The sequence below is a fragment of the Rhodnius prolixus genome, unplaced genomic scaffold (assembly GCF_049639745.1).
Source record: "Rhodnius prolixus isolate KJV_2025 unplaced genomic scaffold, Rpr scaffold_8, whole genome shotgun sequence".
Classification (NCBI taxonomy): domain Eukaryota; kingdom Metazoa; phylum Arthropoda; class Insecta; order Hemiptera; family Reduviidae; genus Rhodnius; species Rhodnius prolixus.
In genome coordinates, this window is record NW_027411593.1 from 3,336,245 (window position 1) to 3,358,605 (window position 22,361).

The 22,361-nt window shown below is 35.2% G+C and overlaps 1 protein-coding gene across 1 annotated transcript in view; it reads left to right on the forward strand.

Annotated features, from left to right (window-relative positions):
- Positions 1–6,121: 6,121 nt before the first annotated feature.
- Positions 6,122–22,361, forward strand: part of LOC141450711 (zwei Ig domain protein zig-8-like) — a 480,655-nt gene continuing 464,415 nt past the window's right edge. The window contains exon 1 of the mRNA XM_074121414.1: positions 6,122–6,478. The gene's annotated coding sequence lies outside the window, so the exon portion shown is untranslated. The remainder of the gene's footprint in view (positions 6,479–22,361) is intronic.

The window sequence follows — 22,361 nt, forward strand, 5'->3', positions numbered from 1 at the left end:
ATTGTACAGAATTACATTCTCTTGTTCTAGCTAAATAGAGAAGATATTGGAATTTGGTTGGATTAAGATTTTGAGTTTCCGCCGGAAAAATGGTTTTCACACGTTGGTTTTGGTGAATGTGCGCGTGTGTAAATTTTCTGTTTACTTCATGTGTAAACAGAAGATGCTGCAATAAGGTTTAAATCGGTCTTCCGAAAGTATGACTTTACTGAATGGGGTTTCCACTTTTTTTGTAAAAGGATTTTCTGAAAAATAGTTCCAACGATTTTCCATTAAACTTTCATTTGTGAAGCTGAAAAAGACAAGTTGAAAGACCACAGATAGACCAGATGAAAGACAAGATGTAAGACAAGATGAAAGGCAAGAGAAAGTCAAGATGAAAGGCAAGATAAAGACAAGATGAAAGACAAGAGAAAAACAAGATGGAATACCACAGAAAGTCAAGATGAAAGACTATATAAAGACAAGAGAAAGTCAAGATGACAGAGAAGAGAAAGACAAGATGAAAACCATATAAAGACAAGAAAAAGTCAAGATGAAAGGCAAGAGAAAGTCAAGATGACAGAGAAAAGAAAGACAAGATGTAATACCACAGAAAGACAAGAGAAAGACATGATGAAAGACAAGAGAAAGCTAAGACAAGGAGAAAAGACAAGAGAAAGCTAAGACAAGGTGAAAAGACAAGAATTTAGAATCCTCAGCGCTGACCATCCGATCAAGTACCACTCTCTTTAGAAGATGAGTTCCGCATCTGTTCATCCGAAGTACAAAAAAAGAGGAAAGGATAATACCACACAGACGAAGAATTCGACCAAGTGCTGTCCCCAGTCTTAAAATATGGACCACTACTCCATTTCTGAATCTTCCCACGTGTAGTAACACTAGTAGTAATTATCACTACCACGACAGAGCTATCAGACTCAAAGTAAGATGAAATCATCAAATTCATCAGATTTATTGCCATTCAATGGAATTGCAAAGACCTCAAAATGAAAGCTAGCAGTTGAGAGAATCTGATAAAACAGCGCCCCATTAATTTGATAGTCTAGTTGTTATTATTACAGTGATAGTTCATGTATCGGATTATTAATAATAAATATACAGTCCTATTAAAGTGGCAGTTTGCGGGTCCCTTCATCTAAAACTCCTTTAAAGCAAACTATAGTCCTCAGACTTTCTAGAAGTCTCTGTGTGCACCACAGGGTGTAAAAGTTGTAGGGACACTATCACAGGCAACAGCAGCCCACACTGTTCAGACAGTATGATAATGGCTGCCGGATAGATGGAGCCGGAAAGGAGGGATGCTATACGTACTTCTATGTTTTAAACATAATTTCACTGTGAGTTTGTTGGCAATATTGGGCGAAAACTCCGAGAAAACAAAGAATTCTAATTTTCTCGGGAAAGAAAATTTTTTATTTTCTTTTGTAACAAGCGTATTCAAAAAAGATTCAATTCTGTCTAACCTAGTTTTTCTATATCTAGTATTTCCGATATTATCAACAAACTTTTTCCAGCTTCTTCTTCTTTTTATCTTGTAACGGAGCGCTTCCCTCGCTGGAGAGAAAACTGAATGAATTATCAGGAACTTCTAAACATATTCCATACAAATAATCTCGTTCAATATAATATCAATATAGTTTGTTTGTCAGTATTAGTATAAACCTCTTTCTACTTCCTCTTTCTCGGTAGTGGAAGTACTGCGATCGTGTCAAGTTTCTGATTTCCGTTTTTTTTTTTGTGTACCGGAAATACCCCTTTTTAGTGGTCCCCCCCCTAAAGTTCGTAAAAGTGTTTTTCTAGAAAATCGCCTGTATGTGAAAACTTAAATTCACCGGAAGGTGCAAACTTTATATTTCGATTTAGTCACTCCAGGAGATCCGCTGATATTTTAGCGATCCAAATCACGTCATGGATAGTCTGCAAACTATATCAAGGGAAGTTCGATTAAGGGTACTTTTAGAGGAGGGATGGGTGGGTACAGAATTTTCTAAAAAAATAAAATAAAAAAAATTTGAAAACTAAAAATTCAGATGAATTTTTGCACAACCGGAAGTGCCACTTTTTCTGAATGGAGTTTTCCCGTTTTTCGCAGACGATTTTCTTTAAACTTTGTGTTCCTAATTGCTCTAGGGTTTTCCCCTACAACTTTTTTTTTTTATTAGAGAAATTTTTCCAAATCATTTTAATTATAAACTACGTACTCCCGAGAGTGGGAGGTGGGTATTCTTCCCTCTAAAGTACTTTCTTTTGAAACTTTTTAAGTTCTTCCGGAATTTTAGAGCTTTCTTCAGCTAATTTTCCCTTTTTCACTTAGTCCTTTTTCCAAAAAAAAAACAAACAAAAAAAAACGTTCTGTGAACGTATTTAGAGAGGGATTAGAATAGAATAGATTAACCCAGGGCGGGCCTCAAGGCCTGTAGCCACTGCGACCCCTTTGGATCTATTGTGGCTCCACAAACTTTAGAGCTCCTGGGTAAAGCTCCTCAGGCCTTGGTTTTTTCCTCCCCCCCGAGAAGTAACATCCTAGAGAGGGAACGCTTCTTCTTTATGGTTACGATTTTACAGGCAGTTGGTAAAGAATGAAATTCGGGGGGGCTCAAATATCCGGCATTTTGTAGAAGAACATTGATGAGTTCGAACCTCTTTGAGAATAGCAATAACAGGAAGTCGTCAGAGTGTTTATGGACTAATGGAAACTGTTTAGAAAGGCTTGATGCCTTTTCATGGGACCCTGAAGAGTCTAATGAACATGCTCAGCAAAGAGCTGAACAGTGTTCATATTATTTAGAAGTTTGTTTGTGTTTTGAGTTAACTAACTGACTGTCACCTGGTATAATAGATTTGAATTCAATATGTTGCTATATATATAGAGAGAGAGAGCTGTACTATTCGCTCTGATGACGTCATTGTTACTGTTTACAAACACAAATGTTACGTAGTTCTGAAATATTAACCCAAAGTTCAGGTAAACAAAACACTTAACCCAAAAACAATATTGCATTAATTTACAACCGAAGGGAATACAATCATAAAGTTAACATTTATATTACGTCAGCCGACACTGATCTTCAATTATAATTGTTGTAGAACCAGCAAGCATTATGGTGCTTAAAAAAAATGAACTTCATGGTTCAGCGCCTGATGAAGCGACAATACGAGACACACAAAATGGAATACCAACTTTGTAGATCTTAAACATTTTTGTAAATTTTTGATATATTATGTTTTCATCTCCACTCTTATGTACAGAATATTTCCAGCATGCCCAGCCAGATATGCTTGCATTTAGCACTAATACGATGAGTTGAAGTGGCTTTTCCCCTGTCAACCGCCGCCAGTATAGGCTTCATTTCTTTTCCCGGTTATCCAATCTCACAGAGGCCATCTTATATTTTCCAACTCTTCAACTTCAAATCCTTGATCCATTTTCGAAATACTAGATCTTGTTCCTCTGATCAATATAGGGTGTTCAGCATAAGACTACCGTTACTTCGGGAGGCGATTCTGGGCATCATTTGCAACAAAAAATTCTATATAAGCTATGGCTCGATTTGGCTCCGTTTTATAGATATTTTTAATTTTATGTTTTTTCAAGGTGTTACCATTTTTTAGCAAATAGTTGTCTATATTTCTCAAACTATTATAGCTGCAGCAATTACAATAAGCTCATTAGAAAGAAGGTTAAATTTCCTTTTAAATAATCTAATTTATATTCCAAAATAATAATATTAAGTATTTCACTTTGTGGCCCAAACATAAGAAATACGTAGCAAGTTTCTCATTTTTTCCAAAAACTTTGACATCATTTTTCTTAAAAATATTATATATGTTAAAAACCGTGCACTACTCATGAAAAACATCTACATACAATCACCTTTCGAAAGGTATACCATGAATAGTGGTTGCTTTAAAAATTGATGCAGAAATTGCTTATTAATTGCAAAAAAGTAGGCCTCAAAACAGCGTTGGCATTATGAAGTTTTTATTGCAATTCTTCAAGGGGGGGGGGTTAGGTTTCCCTCTAAGTTAAATTTTAATGTAAACTATGGTTATTAGATGTTATATCGATAATAATTAAATATGTATCAAATTTTTCGATTTTGACGAAAAATTTTTGTAAGTTAGAGGAAGTCATGAGAGTGTGACGTCACATTAAAATTAAATTCTCCCCCTCCTCTCTGAATGTAAACCACTCTAACGACCACCCAGTGTGTAATGGCGGATTGGTCACGTGATTTTATGACCCAATGCATGCGCATCTATTTGCATAATGCTAGAATGTAACTAGTCCAGTGCAATATACTATGGTGACAGTTGGTGCTTGCCTGTGTTGTTGATTGGTTATGCAGACACGCCTTACGTTTGTGTCATGATGGTCGCTTATAAATGATGGTTGCCTTTGTGGCTGAAATTTTGGAAATATAGTCTAAAAATTGTTGGCGTCTAAAAAACTTAATTTTTGCCACTATTTCATTGAATTAAAGAGAAATCTGATATCCATATCGGCAAGACGTTCTGTTTACTAAGTTCTAATTGTGCAAATCTGAAGCATTGAAGTAAGGATAACGGGGGCCAGTTGTTGCAGAAAGACTTGCATTAAGCAACAACAAGAAGAAGTGGTTATTCCCGTCCACTGGCTCCTCTCTGTTTTTAGGAATCTACTGGAGAGCTTGGGGATCCACGCCCAGCCTATCTGAGTACCACTGGGAGTTGTTACCCATGAAGGTCGACTTCACATACTCTATTCCTGAAGTAATAGTGAAGCCTGGAGTGGTTACCAGATTTTGAGAGGAATCATTCCTACCTAAAGTAAAGTAATCGCCTATTTCTATTTCAGGCAGGGCTTAACTTCCAACTACCAATTAGGAGTCGTGGCCGGGTGCGGAAGCTCATACTTTACTATTAACAATTTTTTTCTACCAAATAAAAAAGTAGTCATACGCCGGATTCGAACTGAGTGATCTCGCACTTACAAAGCCACGCTCTTGACCACTAGACCCAACACCCGGCCCTTTTCCTACCTATAATCCCATTCAGATTCCTTTAATTTGGAGGGGGGGGGGAAACTCTACTTCAAAGTATTTATTTCCTTAACTGCCAACACTCACAGCTCTTCCAGAAACTTACCCTAGGGAACCTGGGTAATTTGGTTCTTCAGTCCGTAGATTGAAATGCACCTGGACAATAGATCCCTTTTACCAAAATGGCAGGATGCCCTTTATTTATTTAATTTTTTTTTTAAAGATTTAAAGAGCGACAACATCCGGGCTTTTTTCAATGCACTGCCGGCCTCCGGACAGTGTTCCCTCTTTTTACAGACAACACTATCCAACATCGGACAATGAACTGTAAGAAGTTTCTAGGAAGGGAAAAAAAAATCTAAGGTGCCAGCAGCTGGTTTCGAACCCGTGACCTCCGCATGGGAATCAAATACGCTAACCGCCTAGCTAGGCTAGTCCCTACCCTTTGCCGTTTATTAAATGGGGTCATTTATTTGAAAAAAAAAAGAAAAAAGAAAAAAACAATCCTTTTCTGAGAACCTAATTCTATGAGTTTTTTATTCACGGAAAATTAAACGATTTTCACGTAACTGATGTTCACTTTTATTTGGTAACGTTTTTTTTTTCCCCCCTCATGAAAACGTTATTTTAGAAGTGGTTAAAACCAAGAATCTTGAAATGACGCAGGTTTTTTTTTTTCCAGTAATTTATCAACACCTGGAGTTTTTACTGAAAAAAAAAAATATATATATATCGTAGCCTGTATATCAGTGATGCAAAAAGAAAAAAATTTACTAAATAAACAAACAAATAGCTAAATAACTTGAAAAAAAAGGGATATTTGTGGCAGACAGAATAAAAAAGCTAAAAAAAAACAGGGTTGAGTTTTAGAGTGTCGAAAAAGACAGGAAGGGTGGCGAAAAATGGCGGACATCAACGAATATTGCCGAACTTTACGTATCTTGGGCCACTAGGTTCAAAGCACACCCTTTGGTCGGTACTGCCAAGTCGGTTCGTGCCCTATAAACAGTGTCTGTGCGGAACTATTTTCAAAAAAAAAAAATATATATATATATACATATATAATGGGTTCAATCAAAAATAAATTATTTTAAATCAAAAATTTGCCTAATCAAAAAATAGAATAAAAAAAAAAAGCACAAAGTTATTTTCTCAATTTTCCGACATAATTGTGTTTCTTTTTCATAATTTTTCAACAAATTGAAAACAAAATTTGATTAATTTTTAATGGATTTTTCAAATTCAATAAAAAGACGAAAAATTCAGGAAGTAGTTACGTCATGAGTGAAAGTGTTGTTCTTGAATTTAAAAAATAAAGCATTTGTTTTTAAAGTTTTTTAAGTTGAGTGCCAAATTTTTTTTTGATTAAATACTTAAAATTTTATTAAAATATTTTTATTAAATAAATACGTCTTCAGTTGAATTTTAAATTGGTATATTTCATCAAAAAATAGGTGAGTAATTTTTTTAAACATTTATTTATATATTTTTATCTGTACCATTTAAAATTGAATTAAAAACAAAATCTTAAACTTGAATTTCACTTCAATTAAACAATTCTGTAAACGTAAATAAATAATAAGAAAATTAAAAAATTCCTACAGCTGATTTTTCAAAAATAAATGTCTCAGTATTTCGTAAAAATATTTTCTAAAGAAAATAGTGTTAAGTGTTCGTTCTACAACTTTAAAATTGTTTTTAAAAATTTAAAAATAGAGAAATAAACAGTGAAATTTACTGTGAATGGAAAAAAAAAAAATATGAAAAGACCTGATCGTAAGGTTTTTTAAGTAAAGGGGGGGGGAATCAGACCGGAAATATCTTTTTACAGAATAATTTATTATTTTGTTTTACACAATTTTTGATAGTAATGTGTTACGATTTCCGCTGTAAGTTTTAACACGAAATGCGTAACACTTGAATATTTAAAAATTACTGCAACCGGAAGTTGCTGCAATTGTATCAGATTTTCCAAATAGTGATCTTCGCCGGAAGTATGTGTTCCACTGAGATTGAAAGAAAGGGCGAGACATCAGGGGGTTTTTTTCCCTCTTTTTTTTTCGGTGGCTTGTCAACATCTGAGGTTCTTTGGCAAATTGGAATTTCTTTTACCAGTTCGCTCTCTTTACAGAAAACAATGTCCATCACCGTGAGCTACGAGGAAATCTCTAAGGGCCGGAAGTTTGGTTGGTGTTAGGGAGGTGTGTGTTGTGTAAATTGGTCTGTCTGTAAAGTAAAAAAGTAAAGTAATTGCCTATTTTTTTTTCAGACGGGGCTTTACGTCCAACTACCAAATTAGGTGTCGTGGACGGAGACGACTTTACTATAAATTTCTCATATTAAACCATTAAATAAAATCCAAGGCCTAGACCAGTGGAATCGAACCCACTAAACCAACAATACATCTTAATATTGCTGGTCTAGCCTATAACCGCTCAGCTATCGTGGCGATTAGCTAACTATACTTTACTGTAAATTTCTCATATAAACCATAGGGAATATAGACTAGTACCGCAATACATCTTAGCTGAGCGGGTCTAGCCTATAACCGCTCGGCTTGCGAGGGATTAGCTAACTATACTTTGCTGTAAATTTCTCATATAAACCATTGGGAATATAGACTAGTACCGCAATACATCTTAGCTGTGCTGGTCTAGCCTATAACCGCTCGGCTAGCGAGGGATTAGCTAACTATACTTTGCTGTAAATTTCTCATATAAACCATTGGGAATATAGACTAGTACCGCAATACATCTTAGCTGTGCGGGTCTAGCCTATAACCACTCGGCTACCGTGGGATTAGCTAACTATCCTTTACTGTAAATTTCTCATATAAACCATTGGGAATATAGACTAGTACCGCAATACATCTTAGCTGTGCGGGTCTAGCCTATAACCGCTCAGCTATCGTGGCGATTAGCTAACTATACTTTACTGTAAATTTCTCATATAAACCATAGGGAATATAGACTAGTACCGCAATACATCTTAGCTGTGCGGGTCTAGCCTATAACCACTCGGCTACCGTGGGATTAGCTAACTATACTTTACTGTAAATTTCTCATATAAACCATAGGGAATATAGACTAGTACCGTAATACATCTTAGCTGTGCTGGTCTAGCCTATAACCGCTCGGCTAGCGAGGGATTAGTTAACTATACTTTGCTGTAAATTTCTCATATAAACCATTGGGAATATAGACTAGTACCGCAATACATCTTAGCTGTGCTGGTCTAGCCTATAACCGCTCGGCTAGCGAGGGATTAGCTAACTATACTTTGCTGTAAATTTCTCATATAAACCATTGGGAATATAGACTAGTACCGCAATACATCTTAGCTGTGCGGGTCTAGCCTATAACCACTCGGCTACCGTGGGATTAGCTAACTATACTTTACTGTAAATTTCTCATTTAAACCATTGGGAATATAGACTAGTATCGCAATACATCTTAGCTGTGCGGGTCTAGCCTATAACCGCTCGGCTACCGTGGCGCCTAATTGGACTGTCTGTGTGAGTGTGAGTGAGAAAGAGTGAGTAGGGCGTTGAGACAGAGAGAGAGAGGTCTGAAGTCATTTGAGTCCAGAAAAGTTGTTTTAATTGAACTGGGTGGGGAGGAGGGGCCCATTTAGTAACATTAAAATTCTGAGGTGGATCCCTAAAAAATTGGAATTCTGACAAGCGTAAGTGACCAAAATTCTTTAAATTTTTTTCTTAAAGCTAATTCGAATTTTTATCAACCTCTTAATTGCAGAATAACAATAAATATTATATGGTAAAACAAAGAGGTGTAAAAGTGAGCCTATTTTACCAGCTGGGGCTTACCATCCAATTTTACCAGTTTTACCAATTAGTTGTGTACGGGAGGTAGAAGCACATGATTTATTATTAATATTTTTTCTAACAATTAAAAAGTAACTACAAGCTGGTTTCGAACTGAGAGTCTGCCACTTACCAAGAGGTCACGCTGCATAACCACTAAACCAAGTAATAGAATTTTTTTTTTTTTTTTTTTAGGAGGGGGCCAAAAATTAAAAAGAAAATTGTTGACGGGCCATTATAATTATTTTATTTTAAAAAAATACACTAATTGTGTAAGAAATATTTATAATATTAAAAATTAAACTAATACGATGTATGAAGCTGCGAGTGTTTTGATAAAATAGCTCGTCATAATTTTGGTTCAAATCGCAAACGCAAGTTTCAAGTCAGCTGACGCAACCAATGGCCAAATTCGTAATATTACCTCAAATTTTTCAAAATGTGTTAAAAAACTTGAAGGTTAATTGTTATTTTTAATTATTATTATGAAATATGTGACGGGCCGGATTTAACCTTTCACTGGGCCGAGGAGTTAGCCCCGCTGGCTGTAGTTGGCCCATCACTGCACTAGACCAACACTCCGCCCATAGATAATGTGTTGTAAAAACAGCATAATAAGCAAAAACAACATTTAAAGAGAGGCGCCACGGTAGCCGAGTGGTTAAGATACTAGACCCGCAAAGCTAATATGTATTGTTGGTTTAGTGGGTTCGATTCCCTGTGTCTAGGCCTTTGATTTTATTTAATGTTTAATATGAGAAATTTACAGTGAAGTATGTTTGCTAGTCGCCTCCGTCCATGACACCTAATTGGTAGTTGGACGTTAAGCCCCGCCTGAAGAAGTAGACATTACTTTACTTTACTTTTTACTTCATAGAAGTAAGACCACTAGACCCACTATGAACTCATGGAAGGAAGTCTTTTCTTCACTTCATAAGTGTTCATAGAAAATAATCACAAACTGAGTTCATTGGAAAACCTTCTAAAAATCAATTTTCACAAAAGAATTTCCCCAGTAAAAACAGGGAAAGTCGATATAATGATATTCATTTTCTAGAGGTTTAGAGAGATCATCTAGATTAGTTTTCAAGAAAGCTACAAGGAAATTGGGAAAAAAGAAGAAGGAAAAAATTACGAAAAACTTTTTTCCAGAAATGCTATTTTTCTTCAAACTTGGAGTTTTCACAACTTATGACGTAGGCAAATTTGGATCAATACCCTGAAGGGCACTGTAAGGGCTTTTTTTTGGGGGGGGGGGGAGCGTTACCTTCCCTTCTACCCAAAATGTGACCTTCAGTTATATTTTTAACGTGAAAATGTGTCCCAATTTCCGGTTAATGTCCCAGTGCGAGCAATTAGTGCGAAGAAATTTGAAACAATTACGAAACATCCTGTTACTAATAATGGCGAGAGAAAAAAGCTCCATTTAATCATAAAGAACGATCTTTGTGATCGATAACAACACAAATATGAACATCGATTATACGAACATAATTGAAATGCTCTCTCTTTCTCTCTCCCTCTCTCTCTTTTAATTAAAAGTATACACCTGTGCTCTGAGATTGTAACCGGATGATGGTGCTACAGAATATCGTGCGAACAGAAAACTATGTTTTCCTTTTTCTTTTCTTTTTTTTCCTACGTGCGCGGAAAACCGTGCAAATGAAAAATTAATTAATTTCCCAAAATTAAAGTTACTTCGCTAAAGCGCTGAAGAAAAGATTTCCTTCCATGAACTGATTATTAATCTGCCTTTACTCGGAATAATTCATACTTAAAAAGCTAATGTAATATTTATTTAAATTATTTCGAATAATTTATTTTTCACTATGACGTCATTCCGTGAGCTAAGAGGAATAACTCAACAATCAGCTATATAATTTTATTTATTTATTCATTTTTTAGTAGATGCGACAACATTGCTGCAAGCTTGGGTTTGAGTGGTAATTTATGCTCTGTCTGTCAGTCTGTCTAATGCAGCTGATCTCTGGACCAGGGCTTCCTGGATCTGCGAACTGGATTGCGCAAATAGGGATTAATTGTGTCGTCATGGGAGCGACAATAACCATCCCTAACGGAAATGGGGAGAAAGAAAAGTAGAATTTTCGTATGAAGGAAAAAAATGAAAAAAAACTTTATGCTTTTGTTTGAATATGGCTTGACCATGGCTTGAAGTCCCGTAATGAAATGAATGTTTTATGTTGGTGTAATAAATAATTAAAATGAATTCTCAAAAAGATTACTAATATTCTGGTGCACAGCCAATCACTAAAATTAAAAAAAAAAAATGACGTAAACATTCACAAGTGACCTTCAATTTCTCGCGTTTACACAGTTTCCGGAACCTTAGATTTTGAAGTAATATTAAAGTTAGCTTAAATAATGTACATACTTACGTTTACAAGTAAGCTAATTAGTTGCTGAGAGCGTGCTGTCGCTGGGAAAAAGTTACAGATCAGAATTGTTAAGTTCAAGTGAAACTGGTGGTATTTCCGGCGGACTGATAGGCTACTCCAATCGGAAATTTGGTTAGAACATTCATGCTCTACATATATAATAAGAGGAATTAGCGTTTATTATTCTAAAAGCCCTTTAGGTCTCACTAACAATAATAATAGTAATAATAACAATAACAATAGTAATAGTAATAATAATAATAACAAAGAGGGAAGGGATTAGCTATGAGGTTAGCATACTGGACTCCCACGCGGAGGTCCCGGGTTCGAATCCAGCTGCTAGATTTTCTCTTCCTAGGAGCTTCTTACAGCTCACTGTCCGGTGTTGTCTGTAACGAGGGTGCACTACCCGGAGGCCGGCAGTGCACTGGAAAAAGCTCCGAGAGCCTATTGGCGTTATTACCTTAGATGTTGGCGCGCCATAAATAGGAAAACAAAAAAAATCACAGAAATCTCTGGAGTCAATGGTTTTAATTTAGTCAAATGAAATAAGGAAAAATAATTCTATTAAAAATAATTAATTTCTTGCCTTAAAATTGAAAACCAATTTTCTAATTATTTAACAGCTGAGTCTAATTAATTAGTAATTCAACTAAAATTATTAAACCAAGATAAACAGAACTGGGATTTCTATTCAGCGTTAATTATTTATTTAATTATTTCATTTTATTGTAAATTATTGTAAAATAATAATATTGGTTATGCGTTTTCAATTTATTTTCTAAATACTGTACAGAACAAGGCACCACCACGGTAGCCGAGTGGTTAAGAGACTAGACCCGCAATGCTTACATGTATTGTTGGTTTAGTGGGTTCAATTCCCCTAGTTTAGGCTTTGGATTTTATTTAATGGTTAATGAAAGAAATTTACAGTAACGTGGGTTTGCTTGTCGCCTCCGTCCACTACACCTAATTTGGTAGTGGGACGTAAAGCCCGCCTGAAAAAATAGGCAATTACTTTACTGGACAGAATAATTAAACTTTTAGGTGGTGGTCAAGTTTTCTTGACTTCCGTTTAGGAGAAGCAATAGTCGTTACTCATGCTAAGTTTTCCAAAGGATAATAGTATATAGTTGAATAAATAGTTAAATAGTTGAATGTTATGATGCTGCCTAAAGATACGAGTAGTCTAAGTTAGGTACGTTAAAAGGAGAGCTGTTCAAACTTAAATGCTCTGGTGAAATGTTTCTTACTCTTTAGACCTGACCAAGGGTCCAAACTTCAGGATAACTTTTTTTTATAAAATTTCTTAGATGAAAATTAGCACTTTTATAATTTTCTTGGTAAAAATTATTATATTTTGTAATAAATTTTTTAAAATAAATTTTATGCATACTTTTAATTAACTCACCTCAATCCACCGACCTCATGAGGCCACGATAATTCACCTGAAATACAATAATTAATTGTAGAATCTTTGTTCACCTTTTTTTTGGTGACTCTGATTCATTTAAAAGGAAGAAAGATTATTACCTATTTGCGCCATAATTTTTGTCCTAAGCTTTCGACCTAGGCGCGCACTAGGTTAACTTTCAAGGCTTAAACTTATAGAAGTGAAAATAGACCAACTTTAATGTTAACCTGTCAAACTAATTATAATCTTTAATAAGCATAAGCTCTGGAGATGACCTAGGTCGAAAGATTGGCACAAATAATAATAATGACTAAAATTGGCAATAATCTTACTTCCTGTTACAATAATTAATTATTGTAATATTGTAAGGGACCACTGCCTGCCAAATATTACATTAAACAAATTAGCTAGACAATCCCGCAATCCATTAAAAAAATAATCACAGAAGCAATTCATTTCCGCCAAATATTACAATACATTTAACAAATTAGCTGTACAATCGCACAATCCATTAAAAAATAATCACAGATTCAATCATTTCCGTCGCAATCGCTAAGACGACTACTAACTTCCGGAATAATACGAGTATTTACCCAAAATAACCCGCTACCCTTTTTTTTTTTTTTGCCTTTTTTGTAGCATTGGCTTCCGCCATACAGCCAGGCATTGTCTAGGTGCTTATCACTAGAATATCACTCACTCTCCATTCTTACTTATAAATACATTCGCTTCACTCATTCATCCCTCCCTACCCGCTACCCTACTTATTCTTCTAAGCTAAAATTAATTACTAATTATTGTAATATTGTAAGGGACCACTGCCTGCCAAATATTATATTAAACAAATTAGCTAGACAATCCCGCAATCCATTAAAAAAATAATCACAGAAGCAATTCATTTCCGTCGCAATCGCTGAGACGACTACTAACTTCCGGAATAATATTTACCCAAAATAACCCGCTACCCTTCAAAGATAAATACCGCTCACCGGAAATCATCATCAGCCAAAAGTAAGCTAAAACAAACCGGAGCATATATATATCTCTGACAGGAAACTCACTCACACACTATTTCCTGTCGTCAAGTTTTTAGTTTTGTTATTTAGATAATGTTTGTAGTGATTTGTTATTTTACTTTATTTAAATAATAATTATGCGAGAAAATCTGGTGTGAGATTATTCTCAATCAAAAGCGATAGACTTGAATGTGCATCCTCCCACTGCTAAAATCTAAGGACATTCTTCCAATAATTTGGCAGACCGACCCTTGTGTCAACAAATCGATTGCTTAACCTACACAGAAGACTTTGTTGTTGTCTGCCCTTGAGTTACGTAAAAAAAAAGAAAAAGAAAAAGGAAAAGGCACCTCTAAATTAAGATGGCATCGATGAGAAAAAGAAAAAGTATATATACATGAAAACAAGATAAATTTGCTCGTTAAATCATTGGAATGATGCAAACTTTCTTGAGAAAGCAGAAACAAAAAAGTTATTACATCCGCTCCACACCCTCTTCCTCTTTGAGTGTTGCTTTTTCTCCTCCCCCTCCCGCCTCCTCTTATTCTCCATTTTCCCTTTTTTTAATGCACACTAACGAACACACACACACCGATCGTATATAAAGTTTCAACTTGAGAGATCAGCTAATGACGACTTTTGGAAAAAAAAGAGAGAGAGGTTATTTTCGATGTTTTTTATGGCCCCAAAAGTTGTTTAGAACTTTTTCGTTAGTCTTTCGTAGTCTTTAAAAGTTTTCTTTTGCTTAAAATAAAATAAAAGTCCAAGCAATATCATAGAAAAGATGTTTTTATATTTATTTATAAATCTAAAAAAAAAAATACAAGAAAAAGGGTTCACTGACAAAAAGCTGTACATAAAAAATGGTCTATCTAATTAGACCCTTTTACAACTGTCCAACTGTCCTGCCGCTCGTTTATTATCATTATTATTATTTTTTCTTTTCTTTTTTAATTTAGTGTTTAAGGCGCGTCAACATCTAAGGTTATTGGTGCCCGGAGCTTTTTTTTCAGTGCACTGCCGGCCTCTGGACATTGTTCTCTCGTTACAAAGAACACTGTCCATCACCGGGCTGTGAGCCGTAAGAAGCTTCTGGGAAGCGCATCAATCAGCAGCTGAATTCGAACCCGGGACCTCCACGTGGGAATCCAATACGCTAACCTATTATTATTATTATTATTACTATAATTATTTATTATTATTATTATTATATTTTTTTTTTTTAGCGCATCAACAGCTGAGGTTATTAGCGCTTGGAGCTTTTTTCAGTGCACTGCCGGCCTCCGGACAGTGTTCTCTCGTTACAGACAACACTGTCCATCACCGGACAGTGAGCTGTAAGAAGCTCCTAGGAAGAGAAAATCTAAGGGTTAGCAGCTGGATTCGAACCCGGGACCTCCACTTGGGAATCCAATACGCTAACCTATTATTATTATTATTATTTATTATTATTATTTTTTTTTTTTGGCGCATCAACAGCTGAGGTTATTAGCGCCCGGAGCTTTTTCCAGTGCACTGCCGGCCTCCGGACAGTGTTCTCTCGTTACAGACAACACTGTCCATCACCGGACAGTGAGCTGTAAGAAGCTCCTAGGAAGAGAAAATCTAAGGGGCAGCAGCTGGATTCGAACCCGGGACCTCCGCGTGGGAGTCCAGTATGCTAACCGCATAGCTAATCCCTTCCCTAATTATTATTGTTATTATTATTATTATCATTATTATTATTATTATTATTATTATATGGTTGGCAAGTAGTAGTAAGTAAAGTAATCGCCTATTTTTTCAGGCGGGCTTAACGTCCAACTACCAATTAGGTGTCATGGACGGAGGCGACTAGCAAACATACTTTACTGTAAATTTCTTTTATTAACCAATAAATAAAAATCCAAGTCCTAGACACCGGGAATCGAACCGACTAACCAACAATCATATTAGCTTTGCGGGTCTAGTATCTTAACCGCTCGGCTATCGTGGTAACTAGCAAACATACTTTACTTTAAATTTCTCATATTAACCGTTTAAATAAAATCCAAGGCCTAAGACTTGGCAAGTAGTATTAAAAATGGCACTCAGAGAAAAACCTAATCACCTAATAGAAATAATGTCGCTAATAGAATTTTCCATAGAAAATCTTAATCAATACTATAGAACTATTTATGGGTAAATTGGGAAATCAAGTTTTTCAGAAAAGCTTACACAATTGGTCTTGTAAGGTGGGCACTTGTGACTGGCTGATTTTGTTGCCCAATCAGATGGTGGGCACCTAAACTAGGAAATCATGTTTGAACTTGCAGCGTCTGTTTTAGTTTCGCTGATGTCACTCTCCAGCAATATAGAAAAGGCAAAACACATATATCAATTTGTAAAGAAACTACTTTTTCAAAATTCAATTGACCTCAAATCTTTGTAGGTAATCGAAAAGTTGTTGAGATCGAAAAAAAAGTAAAGAAAGAATAGAATCCGGTTTGACGATTAAACGAAAATTGGACACGACGGCCATATTTCCGGTTTGCACGGAGCTGGAGAATGTACAAGGGACAAGGGGGTATATATCGTTAGCAAACTTTGTTCAATCTAAAATTATTTTCGTGTTTAAAAACTGCTGACCCTAACAAAACTTGGGGCCCCCCCCCCAGCTATCACCGATTGTAAAACAAGTTTGTCAGTTTTAGGTAAATTATATTTACCTTCACAAAAATTGTGAAATAATTATTTTACTATGAAGTTTATGGACGCTGATTTAACATTTATCATTTCAAAATTTCATTTATTTTCTGATGGGCTAACAAAAAATATCTATATGAACACTTTTAGGCCATAACAAACAATATTTCTAAAAAAAATACTTTTAAATAATTTTACAGATTATTATTATATTAAACTGCTACAATAATTTTTTTTTTTTTTTTAAACTAAATAGTTTGAATTCTCACTAAATAGTATTTCAACCTTCACGATCAAGTTTGTAAAGCTGTAAATTGTATTGTAGTCGCCTTTAAGAAAAGCATAACCACAATAAATCTCTTTATCAGTTTCGAACTTAATCGATTTTAAAGTAAAAAAGTTTATCGATTAAAAGTTGCATATACGAGTATACATGTGTATACTAACTAAAGGAAGTTGGGTACCCAAAGGAAATTTAAAGTTGAAATCTAACCTATACATATACGTATATTCTCGTATGTACTGTAGAGGGTAGGGTAGCCCAGAGGTTATAGTCTAGACTCGCACAGCTAAGATGTATTGCGGTACTAGTCTATATTCCCTATGGTTTATATGTGAAATTTATAGTAAAGTATTGTTAGCTAATCGCCACGATATCCGAGCGGTTATAGGCTAGACCTGTACAGCTAAGATGTATTGCGGTACTAGTCTATATTCCCAATGGTTTATATGAGAAATTTATAGTAAAGTATTGTTAGCTAATCGCCACGGTAGCCCAGAGGTTATAGGCTAGACCCGCACAGCTAAGTTGTATTGTGGTACTAGTCTATATTCCCAATGGTTTATATGTGAAATTTACAGTAAAGTGTAGTTAGCTAATCGCCACGATAGCCGAGCGGTTATAGGCTAGACCCGCACAGCTAAGATGTATTGCGGTACTAGTCTATATTCCCAATGGTTTATATGTGTAATTTACAGTAAAGTATAGTTAGCTAATCGCCATGGTAGCCCAGAGGTTATAGGCTAGACCCGCACAGCTAAGTTGTATTGCGGTACTAGTCTATATTCCCAATGGTTTATATGAGAAATTTACAGTAAAGTATAGTTAGCTAATCGCCACGATAGCCGAGCGGTTATAGGCTAGACCTGCACAGCTAAGATGTATTGCGGTACTAGTCTATATTCCCAATGGTTTATATGAGAAATTTATAGTAAAGTATAGTTAGCTAATCGCCAGGTAGCCCAGAGGTTATAGGCTAGATCTGCACAGCTAAGATGTATTGCGGTACTAGTCTATATTCCCAATGGTTTATATGAGAAATTTATAGTAAAGTATAGTTAGCTAATCGCCACGATAGACGAGCGGTTATAGGCTAAACCAGCGCAGCTAAGATGTATTGCGGTACTAGACTATATTCCAATGGTTTATATGAGAATTTTATAGTAAAGTATGTTTGTTAGTCGCCTCCGTCCACGATACCTAATTGGTAGTTGGACGTTAAGCTCCGCCTGAAAAAATAGGCAATTTTTTTACTTTACTACTTAAATGAAATTTTAGCTCAAAGACATCATCTTCAATAATAGATGAGTTAGATGATAAAATGTATCATTATTTGAAGATCAGTTGTCTAGGCAACAGAAAACTAAAAAAGTTTGTCTTTTTAAATAAAAGAAGAAAAAGAAAAAAAGAACTACATTTTTAACATAATTTATTTATTTTTCATCAAAGGGCTGCATCAAGGCTGCTGACTAAAATTACTTTGGCCCTTTATACCCTTTGTCATATTATTTTGATTTAATTTTTCTGCAAAGAACATATTAAATTCAATTATTTGTACTTTTTTTTTCAGATAAAAGAAGAGATATTATTTTTAATTAGTTTATATTTTTGTCAATGTTAATTTAATAATATTAAATTTTTAAAAAGGGCGTTAGTGCAGTTATAAAAGATCCGAACGCCAAATGAGTTCAGATGACGCGCCAAAAATAAAAATGAAAATGAAAATACATTTTTTTTGAATAGATTTTCTAATTATTTTATATATTCAAAACATTTTCTTGCAAAAAGGAAAATGCTAAAAGTTTCTTGCTAAAAAAAAGTATTACGCAAAATGTATTATTCTTGAAACTTAATTTTTACCAGAAGTGAACAGTCTTTGAGACTCTTGAGGTGGTTGGAGGTGAGAACTAAGATACTCGGATACTCCCAGCACCTTACAAGCGGACATTCAAGCAATAGGAAGTTGCATCCAGCTTTTGGCTTCAGGCAGGAAGCTACTGTAAGATGCTTTGAATTGTTCGAGTAAGGTGATATTTATCTGTGGACTCTTTAGGCCATTCAGCTAACTTCCGCCCGTGATTCCTATTAGTAGTCACCCTTTTTTTGCGGTAACTTTCACAAAATGTGCCACACTTAAGGGGCTCGTGTTTCTAGGAATCCTACAGGACATTTTACACACCCCAAACTGGTCTGGCTCGCGTCTATGGCCCCTGTTTACTGGAATGACTTTGGCACTCTTGTTACTTGGGCCACCCAATTTTCCATCATCTTTACTTAAACGTCCAAAATTCTGTGATGTCTTAACACCACAACACTAAAAGGGCGCCTCAGTAAATCTCTTTTAACAGGACTTTGAAAACGCTATCCCTTTTTTGCAAGGCTTTAATCTTTAGGTTTTAAGGGAAACATGGTATTGCATTTTTAGGCGCTTCCGGATTTTAATCAACAATTTTTTTCCCATCATGGAAGAAATATATAAGTAAAGTAATCGCCTATTTTTTCAGGCGGGGCTTAACGCCCAACTACCAAATTAGGTGTCGTGGACGGGGGCAGAAGCTCATACTTTACTGTAAACAATTTTTTAAATTTTTTTTCCAACAAATAAAAAGTAGTCATAAGCGGGATTCGAACCGGCGATCTCCTGCACACAAAGCCACGCTCTTCACCACTAGACCAACACCCGCCCCGAAATAAACATATAAGTATATTATATAAATATAACCTCGACCACTAACTAATACATCATTTATTTATCCAGCTATTTACCCCAATAAAATAACAGACTTACTAAAAAAAGAAGCAGAATCTTCTAACCCCCTCAGGACAAACAAGTTGTTTACTGGGTCTACCCCTTCACGTTCCACTGCCACAACTAATTGGATGGACAGTAACGATCAGCTCTTCCTGGAGGGGTGGGGGTGGGAAGCTGCTACACAGTTGCCATGGTTGTGCACGTTTCTGCACTGATGTTAAACTCAAAAAATGTGATACGACATACCCGCCTAAAGTTTCTTTGTTGCAAGAAAGTTACTTTGCTTCAATTCATTTTAATTTATTTCAATTTAGAATTTTTGTTTAATTAGACGATCTCGTCACGGATCAAACTTAAGTGTGAAAAGTTTCTTTAAAAAAAACACTTGGGTATTTCCGGTTAAAGCGCAAAACAGATGACACGATCGCAACACTTCCGCTTAGATGCAGTAAAAAGTAAAACTAAAAAAAATCCTAAAGTAAATATGACAGTTATTTGGACCTAAAAACTGATAAAAAGCTAGTCACCCATTGATAGAACTAGTGCTAATTATTACTATACGCGATTTTCTGGGTTTTGGAATTGTGCTCACTAGGGACACGAAGACAAACAGACCACATTTGTAGAGAACACTTTTTCTATTCAGGAGAACACAAAACAAAGTGTAGTTCCGGTTAAAACACAAAATGGAACATTTTCGAGCACCTGTTACAAATACTTATTCCTATTGGATAAAAAAATACATTTAAATTTTTTAAAAAATAATTTAAATCATGAAGAACAATAAAATTAAAATTTGAAAATTATCTAATAGGCCGTATTTCAATTCAGATGCACTCTATTAGTTAATAAATGCAAGTGGTTGTTGGCTAGGGAAGGCTTAGGCAGGCTTAAGTATCCGGTAGTTTAGATTCCTGTTTAATATGCATATTCATATTGTGCATTGTCTATTTACCAAAACCTTCTCTATCTTTAAATAAGGGATTTAGCCTTTGGTAATGCTCGTACCGATATAACAGCTAGTAATATTTTAATTACATTCTGTTAATTATGCAGTTTAGATCTGTTATGTTTGCTGTTATTGTAGTGATTATCTTTGCAAAAAACATAAAATACTGAATGGTTTTCTACGAGTTATCTTTCTTTTTCTTTTAAAGAAAATCATGCTTCTATAAAAAAAAAAGCAAAGATTCCGTGGGCACCTACTTAGAAAATTATTTTAAAAAAGACGATCCGCACAGTACCATTTCCGGTAGGCTACTCTCCCAACTGCGGATTCCGGAAAGATATTTCTTGCTTTTATAAAAACTACAATGCAGCCTTTAGAACGGTCCAGGTATACCATTTTTTTTTGGGGTGCACTTAAAAAGATGGTGCTTAACTTTCTAAGAACCAGGCTTAAAGAAATTAAGTTTAAATGTTTCAAATTAATTACGTAATCAGATTTTTTTTGTCGGAAAAGTCGTACAGCCGGAAGTGTCAGTTTACTGAAACAGTATTTCGTTTTTTTATTTTTTTTCCCCCCGGAAATTGTTCTCGAAAACTTTGACGAACAGTTTTCAGTAAGTAAGTAAGTATGTAATTGCCTATTTTTTCAGGCGGGCTTTACGTCCAATTACCATTTACAATTAAGTGTCGTGGACGGAGGCGACTAGCAAACATACTTTACTATACATTTCTCATATTAACCATTGAATAAAATCCAAGGCCTAAGACCGGGAATCGAACCCAGTACCATAATGCTTATTAGCTTTGCAGGTCTCGCCTCTTAACCGCTCGGCTACCGCGGCGCCTAACAGTTTTCAGTAAATTAGGCGTAATAATTGCGTAAATGCTTATGTTCATTATTTCTGGTGACTGAATCATAGTTTCAATAGGATGAAAAAATTAATGCCAGTTTCAGTCATGATATATTTTTGATTATATCGAGCTTTCGACCCTAGGGGGACTAGGTCATCTCTAGGGCTGTGGAACAATATTTACAGTGTGTTAACAATTATATTACCAATTAATTATAGTGGTACCTCGGTTCTCGACCACAATTCGTTCCGGAAGTGCGGTCGAGAACCAATTTGGTCGAGAACCGAAACAATTTATCCCATAAGAAATAATGTAAACTATGTAGTTTATTTCGTTTCTAAGCCCCCAGAAATATGTATACCGTTTTACTGGCCTAACTTTTATATTTTATGTGAAAACATGTATCTAAACAAGAAATAAGATCTAAAAGTAACGTAAGATATAAAAACAACTCGGCTCATCTCGGGTGTTCCGAGTTCCAAATGTTTGTTCGGATTTCAGGACAATATTTTCTCGAATTTCCTTGGTCGAATACCGATTTGTTCGAAAGTCAAGTCGTTCGAAAACCGAGGTACCAATGTATATTACAATAAATACGAGTATGTATAATGTAACGAAAATTTATAAAAATTACCTAATTTACAATATACTGTTTTACATCATTAGAGGGTTGGTGTTTCTTCTGTCTTATCTGTTCATGGACTGAGTGTGATCGGTCTAAATAGTGCGACAGAAATGATATATTTAGTCAAAAGACAGAAAACAGTCTAAATTTCAAAACAGACACGAATAATTTAAACAACATATACGCTAACTTACTACAAAAATATTTGACAATTGGCAACAATGACTTCCTTACAACTAAACACAAATCATACACAGACCGATCACATTCAGTCCATGAACAGACAAGGCAGAAGACACACCAACTCTCTAATGATGTAAAACAGTATATTGTAAATTGGGTAAATATTTTTGTAAATTTTCATTACATTATACATATTCATTTTAATATAAGTATATATAATTAATATAAATTAATAATTATTGTTACCTCGTAAATATGTTCCACAGCCCTGAAGATGGACCTAGTCCCTAGGTCGAAAGCTCGCGGCATAATAAAGTTTATCGTGACTGAAACTGGCAGTTATTTTTTTCATCCTATTAAATGCTTATCTATAAATTTTTATTT